Source organism: Rhagoletis pomonella, unplaced genomic scaffold, assembly GCF_013731165.1.
Source record: "Rhagoletis pomonella isolate Grant_MI unplaced genomic scaffold, Rhpom_1.0 Rhpom_scaffold_00009, whole genome shotgun sequence".
In the NCBI taxonomy this organism is placed as follows: Eukaryota; Metazoa; Arthropoda; class Insecta; order Diptera; family Tephritidae; genus Rhagoletis; species Rhagoletis pomonella.
Genome location: NW_023458563.1, coordinates 36433947 through 36443721, shown reverse-complemented (window position 1 = coordinate 36443721; position 9775 = coordinate 36433947).

Sequence of the window (9775 nt, the reverse complement as noted above, 5' to 3'; positions counted from 1 at the left end):
ATTTTTCTAATTTTTCTACAAAGTTTGAAATTTGGACTTGTAGAGTTTTTAATAGATAATGAGCTGTATTTTTATAAAAAATAGTAAACATTGAACAACAAAAGAAAAATGTTAAAAAAAACTGGTCGAAAGGTATTGTCCCTATTATTTTCACATGACTGTGTATGCATTTTTATAGCGTGCTTCTACGGACAATTCGCTGTTAGCTTATATATTTTTGTATCAACGACTGATAAATTTATACTACTTCTGTTCATTAAAAAGTTTACTTAGCAAAAAAAGTATTTTTTCGTTTAAATGGAGTATTTAGTAAAAAACAGCAGTGTCTATTTTTTAAATCTAAAAAAAAGTATAGATTGATACGAGAGCTACTTATACCCCAAAACAATTTTTTTTTGCCCACTCTTAGGGCCGGCTACTCAAGGTCTGGTTAACATTAACTGCAGGTTAAACATTGTTATAGACGTGAACGGTTCCTTAACATATAACAGCGAGCCGGTAACGTCGACAACGATGTTTAACCTGTAGTTAGGGCTAAGCAGACATTGAGTAACCGGCCCTTGCAGCATAAAAATAAATGTCGTTCATACTTACATACATATACATAACCATGATAAAAATATAGTAAAGTAGAACCGTTCCCTCAATTCGTCGGCCAAGGTTTTTTTTAAGTTTTCCCGCATTTTAAAATCATATAAAATTGAAAATAAAAAATTAAATTGTTCAAAATTGTTGTTGCTTGAGATTAAAAACGAGAAATTTACCTCAACTGCAAATGTACATATGTACCTACGAGTATAGGCGTATAATTATACACTAGAGAACCCTAATGTGCAAAAGTATTTTTTCACCCATTTTGGGAAAGATAATGTTTTGGAAATAAGATCTGCATCAAAAAATAATTCTCTCTAGTGGAAAATAGTCATACGAGATAGATTTAAAAGCTCAAAAAGTTGTGTAAAAACCATCAATTAAGTCAAAGTTGCTAAGGATCGTCGGATACCCGACGATTTTAGTCTCCAAGCGTCTACCGCAATACAAATTCATAGAGGTTCGTCCACAGGCACGCGGCGCTAATATTTTGTTCATTCGTCACCAATACCAGTTGCGCGCTACCTGCCGCAACTCACAATTTCACTTGGAGACATTTTGTAAATTCGCAGTGGCCGAATGGAAGCTCGAGGTTTACGATTAAAAGGCGTGTGTACGGACCGTGCGCTACAAGATACTCGCGACGTAGGTAGAGAACATTTGTGTCGAAGATTTGCGTAGCCTTGTTTACGAAGGCCGTAAGTGTTAGATTACGAGTGGTCCTGAGCGCTCCGCTGGTTCCAACAACTAATGTAGAATTTTCTGTTTAATTCCATCAGAGACCCATATAACATAATGGCGTGATTATGGTTTCATAGAGTCACTCATATATGTAATACTCCTATATTGGCAGTAAGAGCTAGTACCGTCCGAAAACACTACAGTACGGATATATCAATAAACACGTACGAAAGAAAAGGAACACATACGTTTATAAATAAACATGTACACAACACATATACAAAAACGGCACTCAAGTACACAATACATTGACAAAAACGGTACTAGACTGTCTCGCTTTGATTTCGGAATGCTTACACATTGAGAAGTTAGCTTACTGCCAATATAGAAGTATTACATATATGGAGTCAGTAGATTAAATTTAGAAGAAATCCGATTGTACAACAGTATAGAGCAATTGACTGACGTAATCTTTGCTAATCGAAGACACCTGTATAACTTTAACAATTTTCTGCAAGGCAAATTCTACTCAAGTTGGCTTGACTCCTGATACATTGTTTAATATAGACTCCCCAACAGCTACTTTTGTTGAAGCGCCAGAGACAAAGAGAAGCCGAAAGCCTTAATGCAGCTGCTGTGCTAACGTTCCGCATTGAAAAGAAGGTTGTGGAGAATAATGGGAGCTCAGGTTCCCAGACTAAGCTACTTTGTTTAGGAGAGGTCAATTTGGTGTCACCCACTGTAAGCTAATTGATTTAATTAAGGTTTCGATAGGGTCGAGTACCGTTCGTTCGTTTTGATTCTGCTTTAAACCTGTAAACGAAATTGCATCCTTAACAGCTATGAGCTTACAGTGTGCAAATGTTGACTTTTCCTCGTCTAACTAATAATGAGTTTTGAATGCGTACGAGTTACAAATGTACATATGTACATTTTTTGTTTAACTAAATTAAAAAAAAGAAAAAAAAACTGTAACTAATTGATATAATACCGGGCAGTCTTTAGAAAAATAATTATCAAAAAAAATATAGTATGTACATACATATATACATATATCTCATCAAGAACATTTAATTTGTCGTTTAGGATGAACATATTTTTAACTAATTTTTCTCTTTTATTTTTTGCAAATTAAACAAAAACATATAAACACGATTATTACTGAATTTTCAAAAAATAAAAATGTGCTATTATAAACAAACCAACTACATTCGAATTCGAAACGAAAAATCCAACATCACGGTTTACTGATTGATTATTAACTGATTGGTTGATTGATTTATTGATTGATTGGTCGATTGGTTGAATAATTTATCGGCCGCCTGAATTTAGAAATAAGGATTGTATGTCCAGCGAAAACTTGTCAGCAATTGTCATCTAATTCTCAATGCTCAGGTATGTAAAAATTTGCTTTAAGTTCTATTACTCATAACATTTGCTATATAATTAATGTGCATATATAAAATACATGCTTACCTGCATATATAAAATACATGCTTACGTGCATATGTATGTATGTGGATATGTTTTTTTCCATACGGTACAAAACAAAATGCAAATACACGTATGATGCATGTACATATATGTGCATACATACATACATAAATGCGCATACATTTACAACCACCCAGCAAAAACTTTTAATTTTTTGGGAAGGACTTATTTTTGTATCAATGGAGTAACGCAGTAAAAGTCGTCCCAAGACAATTTTCGCATTACATTTATTCGATTACCTCTAATGACACGAACATGCATTCTGTAAACGAAAAGATAAGCGGCTACTCTCGATTGGGGAAGGATTTTTCAAAAGTAACCGCTTACCTTCTCGTTCACAGAATGCATTAGGGGTATTCTCGTCTTGCACGATGCACGGATTGCACGAAATGCAAAAATACTATTCAAAATTTGGAAGAGTACGAGAGCACCCCATTGCAAAGTGGTAGCATGTATAGGTAGCAAGCAGCGAAATTTTTTATCAAATACAATAACAAGAGACATAAATAAAATTATAGTTTAAAAAACTAAAACCTCGCTATTATAATTTCCATTCGTACTGTCATCAGGTATGTAACTTGAGAATAAAAATCGCTGCATCTTTTAGGCGCATCAATATTACTTAGTTACATCCCGAGCTAATAAAAGGGAGGTAAAAGGAGGTAAAAAAATGAAGTGAGCGGGATGAGAGGAGTGTGAGAAATATGTAGCAATTTCAACAACAAAACAACTAGCACAGGGTCGCATTTATTTTGCTGTGCTTTTTTGCAAAATATTTATGCACATGGGTTTCGACGTTGCATATTTTGCAGCGATGGGAAATGTTGTTTCCCATGTATTTTGTTGTTTTGTGTTTGCAAGTTATGCACTCCGTTCTACGTGCAACGGATTTGCAGGAGATCGAGAATACCCCTATTATTTTAACATGTGCATGTCATTCGAGGTAAAAGAATAAATGTGAAATTTCTTGATATTTCATTACTTGTAATGCTATGGATAAGCGAAAATTGTATCGAAACGACCTGTAATGCGTTACTCCATAGATACAAAAATAAATACTTCCCAAAAATTAAAAATTTTTGCTGGGCATATGATAACTATATACATTAGACTGCATCAAAAAAAAGTTACGGGTTTTTCGCCAGGATTACAAAATCTATTATATTTTATGACTTCCACCAAAATATTTTGGAAAAATATTAAGATGTACATGCGCTGGGCCGATTGGAAATTACCTCCAAAAATGGGAAAAATATTAAGATTTACGTGTGCTGGACCGATTGGAAAATACTTCAAAAAATGGAGTTTTTTTATGAATAAAAATAGTTTCTTGAATGATTTTTTGAGAAAAATCCCCTCAGATGACAAAACAGTTTCAGTTTTAAAAATCGACATAAAAATATTCAAAACGTTCCATTTAATGACATTCGTTGTGGTTGCTAACCATTTGAATTTTAATAAAGATATGACATTTCATCAAATTCATGCTACCTGATAACTAGATGGTATATTTTTTTTAAGCAGAAGATTTCATCAGTCCACTCAAATATGTGGAATATGGAGGGCCTGAAAATTAATACATACTTTCAAAATAGGGGTTGACGACACTAGAATTCAGAACATATGAAGAAAGTGATCAAAATTATACTTATGCTAGTTGCTTATCGGAGGGTGGTCTGTTCAAGCCGTATTCAAGTTTTTTGCATGCATTGAAAATTTTAAATTCAATTTTTTGCTTAATCTGATGAGAAACTGAAAAGTAACTTTGGACCAAAATATTATAAAAACGTCTTATTTGGGAAAAACATTCTTTAGGCTTAGATTTTTAAACCGCATTCAACATAAGATTAAAAAATAAACACAATGCGCTCGTGATTTTTATTATAAAACAAAGAGATCAATTGCAATGAAGTCTCCTTTAAGAGTTTACATTTTTTATATTTTTAATAAAAAAGGCGCGACCAACGTAAGTAAAAAAATACCAAGCTCTGATGATTTTGATTTTATATTAAATTGGTATAAATATGGGAAAGAAAATACTCCGGTTTATTGTTTTAATATTATGAAAGTGGCAGGTTGTTGAGAATATTCACAATTTATGAAACTTCAATAAATTTTATTATCCGTCTAAAGTTGTTTATTGAAACCACCTTCTGTTTGTATTATGCTAGTAATCGTATGTAAAAAATGACACTTGAATTCAAAACAAATCGCAGTGGCGGAACGTTAAAAGAAAATTACAGGGAATTTTTAGTTTACATTTAATTTCACGAATTGTGTAATAAATTAAAGCACTGACGTTTTTTATGTGGAAAAAGTAGAGATTAATTAAATAAAAGAGCTTTGCATGCGTATTTTGGTACGCAGATAATTTCCAGAAATTTCAACTAAAAAGCTTGCAATTCTAATGACACCTTGTTGATTTTTTTAATTTTTGCACAAAGTTTGGAATTTGGATTTATATAGTTTCCGTTAGATAATGAGCTCTACTTTTATAAAAAACGCGAAAAAAATTTCAAATGAACATTGCAAATACTATATAAAGACCACTACAATTTTGAGTAGGTCAATATAGTTATTTATTCCTTTTTAATTGAATAGTGAGTAAATTTATACTCATTGAAAAATGGATATATATGTTTGAATTAAACATTCTAAAATAATAAATTTTTAATCATTTTAAAAATTTTCGAATCGGCTTTTTTATTTCCTGGTAGCTTTAAATTAAAATTTTAATACTTCGTCATAAAGTTTCAGTTTGTATAAGTAAACATCGGGGGCATAACCACCCCAGAGCAAAACAATCCCCTTCAAATTTATGTTCAAGCGCTACTGAGGATCAGTGTTGTCAGTTAAGCCTCTTTAAGGCTAACTCTAGGGGTTCGCTGGAGGCGATTGCCCTCCACCCCCAGAGCTCGAAAAAGCCAAATTTCGGATGAAATATATTACCTCAAACGAGAAATTTAAAAAAATGTAAAGTTTTTTTTTTAATTTTAATTGTCAATCGTTACCATTTTTTAGGCTTGTACAAGATTATTTATGGAATAAGAAATCGTGTAAAACTCTTCGTCAACGTGAAAAATTAAAACAATGGATATGCAGATACTATCAGGCCGATTCTGAACAGGAACTCCCTGGGAGTTTTCTCTCTTTTCCCTTTCCTCCTATGATAAATAAAAATTTCCTGCGGATGTTTTATATTAAATGGCGGATTTGAGCTGTCAAACAAGTATCAATTAGCTCTTGCGAAGTTTGAATTTTCTCCTTCCAAATTTTCGGGGAAAATGCTACTTTCTCTGAGTTAATTATTGGAGGATTTCTTTCTCGGGAGAAACAAATTCCCGGAGAACAAACTCCCTGGGAGTATTCAGAATTGGGCTGTATGAATGTATGTATGTATGTCAAATCGAACTTTTTGATACTACTTTTTGTCTATTTCCGCGGTATGTAGGAAATTTCACTCTCAACTGTGTAAGCAGACATTTGTAGGCGCATAAAAATATTAATGACTTGAAAAATATAATAAAAATTAAAAAGCTAAATTAAAAAATTAAAAATTAATAGTTTACTTCTCCAAGCGCCCTTGCTTGACTTGAATCGTGCTAGCGAAGCAGTCAATGGCACTGTGAATATTCTTCGAAATTACAGAGAAAATGCTGACACATATTTTTCTGATATATTTTCAACCGATATCGCTAAGGAATACTGCTGAGGATACGTCAAATTCGCTTTGTCACATATATTCACAGGTACTAATACATGGAAAACCTGGTAGTGTCCGACCGAAGCTGAAATTTCGGCCGAAGCCGAATATTAGGTACTATTCAATATTCGGCCTAACATCGAAACCAAAGCCGAGCATTAAAATTAAGCTTTACGTTTCAAAAATAATAGGTCTGTGATTTTTTATTTCGTAGCAAATTATTTTTATTATTTAAAAAAAGGAACACATTACAAACATACATAAAAAAAGTGCAATCTTAACATTAAAACATTTTAAGGACTTTAACAACTTTCATAATACTACGAACAAAAAGTGGTTGATCTAAATATTCATTTATTTCAACTTCAAAAGTAGTTTTAGTTGTCGCTTTACGTGTAAAATCATTTGCAGATTTAGCATGGATCCGATCACACAATTGGTTCATCAAAAGTGTGTTCATCATTATTAGTTATCAAATTAAAGAGGTTTAAGAAAGATAACTGCTGGAAATATTTTTGAGGAGGGTTGCCACCTATTTGAAAATTTTACCTCAGTTAAATTGATAAAATAAATGAAATATTGCAATGTGGGTATAAAATTAAATAGGTTTAAGAAAGATATCTTCCGGAAATACTTTTGAGGGGGGTTGTCACCTATTTGAAAATATTAATTCAGTTAAATTGATAATGTAAATGAAATATTGCCATGGGGGTGTCAAAGTAAAAAGTTTTAAGAAGGCTAACAACCGAAAATATGTTTGAGGAGGGTTGTCACCTGTTTGAAAATTTAGCTCTATTTAAAGATAAAATGAATGACATATTACAATATACATAGGTATCAAATTAAAGAGGTTTAAGAAAGATGACTGTAGGAAATATTTTTGAGGAGGGCTGCCACCTATTTGAAAATTTATCAGTTAAATTGATAAAATAAATGAAATATTGCAATGTGGGTAACAAACTTTGGATTCTTAAGAAGGTTTACAGACGAGAATATATTTGAGGAAGGTTGTCGCCTGTTTGAAAGGGTATCACATTAAAGAGGTTCAAGAAAGATGACAGTTGGAAATATTTTTGAAGAGAGTTGCCACCTTTTTTTGAACTGGAAATCTTAGTATGTTGCCGTAGGTTGCATCTATATATTTTCAATATAAACCGATAAAATAAATAAACCGGCGAAAAATTAGTCCTTTGTCAAATATCTTTGATTTATTATTATTTATTTGAGGGCTGCATAAATTCATTCAAAACGGCTTATGAATTATTCATATACAAAACGAATGAATGATTTTGGCTAAAAATTTTTTTGAGTTTGAGTGAATACCTGTTCTGATATATGTGTTGACATTGCAATATTCAAACAAAGTGAAAATAAATTGAATATAAATAAATGACAATTTTTTGTATGAACCCTGCAAACCAAAGTTCCCGAAATCTTAAGGAAATCGTTAGGAGTATCTCATTTCTGTAACGATTTTTTTACGAATTTTCAAAAAAAATAATATGAAGTGGTTGACACGAACTCGTAAGGAAATTTCTGTACGAAAAATAAAGAAAATTCTGTAAAAATTCTGAAAGATATTTTTCACATAGCACCATTATTTTCGTTGCTTCACAGATTTTCTTCCGAAATTTCGTAAAAGAATGGAAGTGTGCGTAATTTATTTCATTTTAGAAAATTCGGCAAAAAATCGAATTAAATCTTAACGAATTCTTTAAAATTTCTTTACAATGCAGAATACTCTGAAAAAATGGTTTGCAGGGAATATCTAAAAATATTTTTTCTATGCACATATGTACAAACATACATATGCATGTATGTATGTATGTATTGCTGCGCTCTTATTACAATACGAACAAACTTGTTTGTAAAAAAAAATTTTACCGAAATGAGTTTGAATAATTTGAATGTTTTCCACTCATTCATCCACATTCTTCCATTTGAAGGTAGAAAATTTAAAACAAAATGTATATTCATAACTTATAAATTTCGAAACGCTGAGTGTTTTGTATGTGAAGTAAAATATTCAAATGTGCTCTACTCTGTTTGAAGTTTGAATGAATTCATGCAGCCCTTTATTATTTATGTATGGATATGTACAAATGTAAGGCGGATACTGACGATGGATGGTGGCTGATCGTCGTTCCTGGTTGAATACGGGAAAGGAAGTGCCCGCGCTCTTTTCAATATAATTGAGTTCAACCTCACAGCAGTAAAACTGTTTTGAGGGGAAACTCAACGATAGTTAATTTGGCGGGAAAAGTTTATGATTCGAATGCGAATGTGTACATGGGCAGAGAGTCCACCCTAATATTGTTGAAATGGCTCTAAGTCTGTCTAACCAGGGTGCGGACAATAACCGGCTTTAGCTTCAGGCGCTAAATGGTTAATTAGTATATCAAGCAAGTTGATGGGCCTTCAACAAGTACTGCTAAAAGTCTTATAAGCAAGCTAGAAATAATTTTAGATTTCTCCATTGAAAGCGAAGGCTCGGATGTAGAATCTGGAGACATTAGAAAATGTGAAATTAAAGCTCAATTGAAGGCTATCTTAAAAAAAACGATCTTATCTCGGTGAAAATCCTCTCGATCGGTGGATAACTAAACTAAAATTACTTTTTTTGAAATATAATAAGCCCATTTTGAACTTTGACTACTATTTGCTAGCCAAAAGTAATTTTTTAGAGTATCGATAAATCGATTGTTTTGTCCCTTCACTAAACTAATTCTCCAGAGTAAAAAAAGAACTACTCATTATTTTCTTAAAGAGTTTTCTCATTGAGATGTCAGCTGTTAAAGTTGACATTTCTACTAAAAGTTTATAAATTTATTTCTTTCGTTGTCAGTGTTCTTGTAGTTCGAAATGGTATTAGTCTTCGAGTGAGAAAGATACTTCAAAAAAGAGAATGGAAATGAATATTTGTGTGATTAAAAAAAAAGAAAACAAACATATAGCTTGCTAAATAAAAAAAATATCATTTTCAAAATGGACTCTAATTTGGGTAATAATATTCCACTTGAAGTAGAGCCATAAAAAATTGGTTTCATTTGGGGGTTTTCAAGCTTTGTGGGCAATAAAAATGTTTAATTTAGAGTTTGTGGCCTGAGAATCATGTTGCATTTTTTAACATTTTTCGAATAATGGGCTTTTTTTATTAGAAAAGGTGTGTTCGATGTTTGAAAAGCAGCAGTCAACAAAGATGCAACTGCTGTTTTAAACAGACGGAGCACATCCGAAGATTATAACAACTACATAAAGACAATAGCAAGAATGATATGCAAGTACGTAGGTTAAAAATGCATTTTT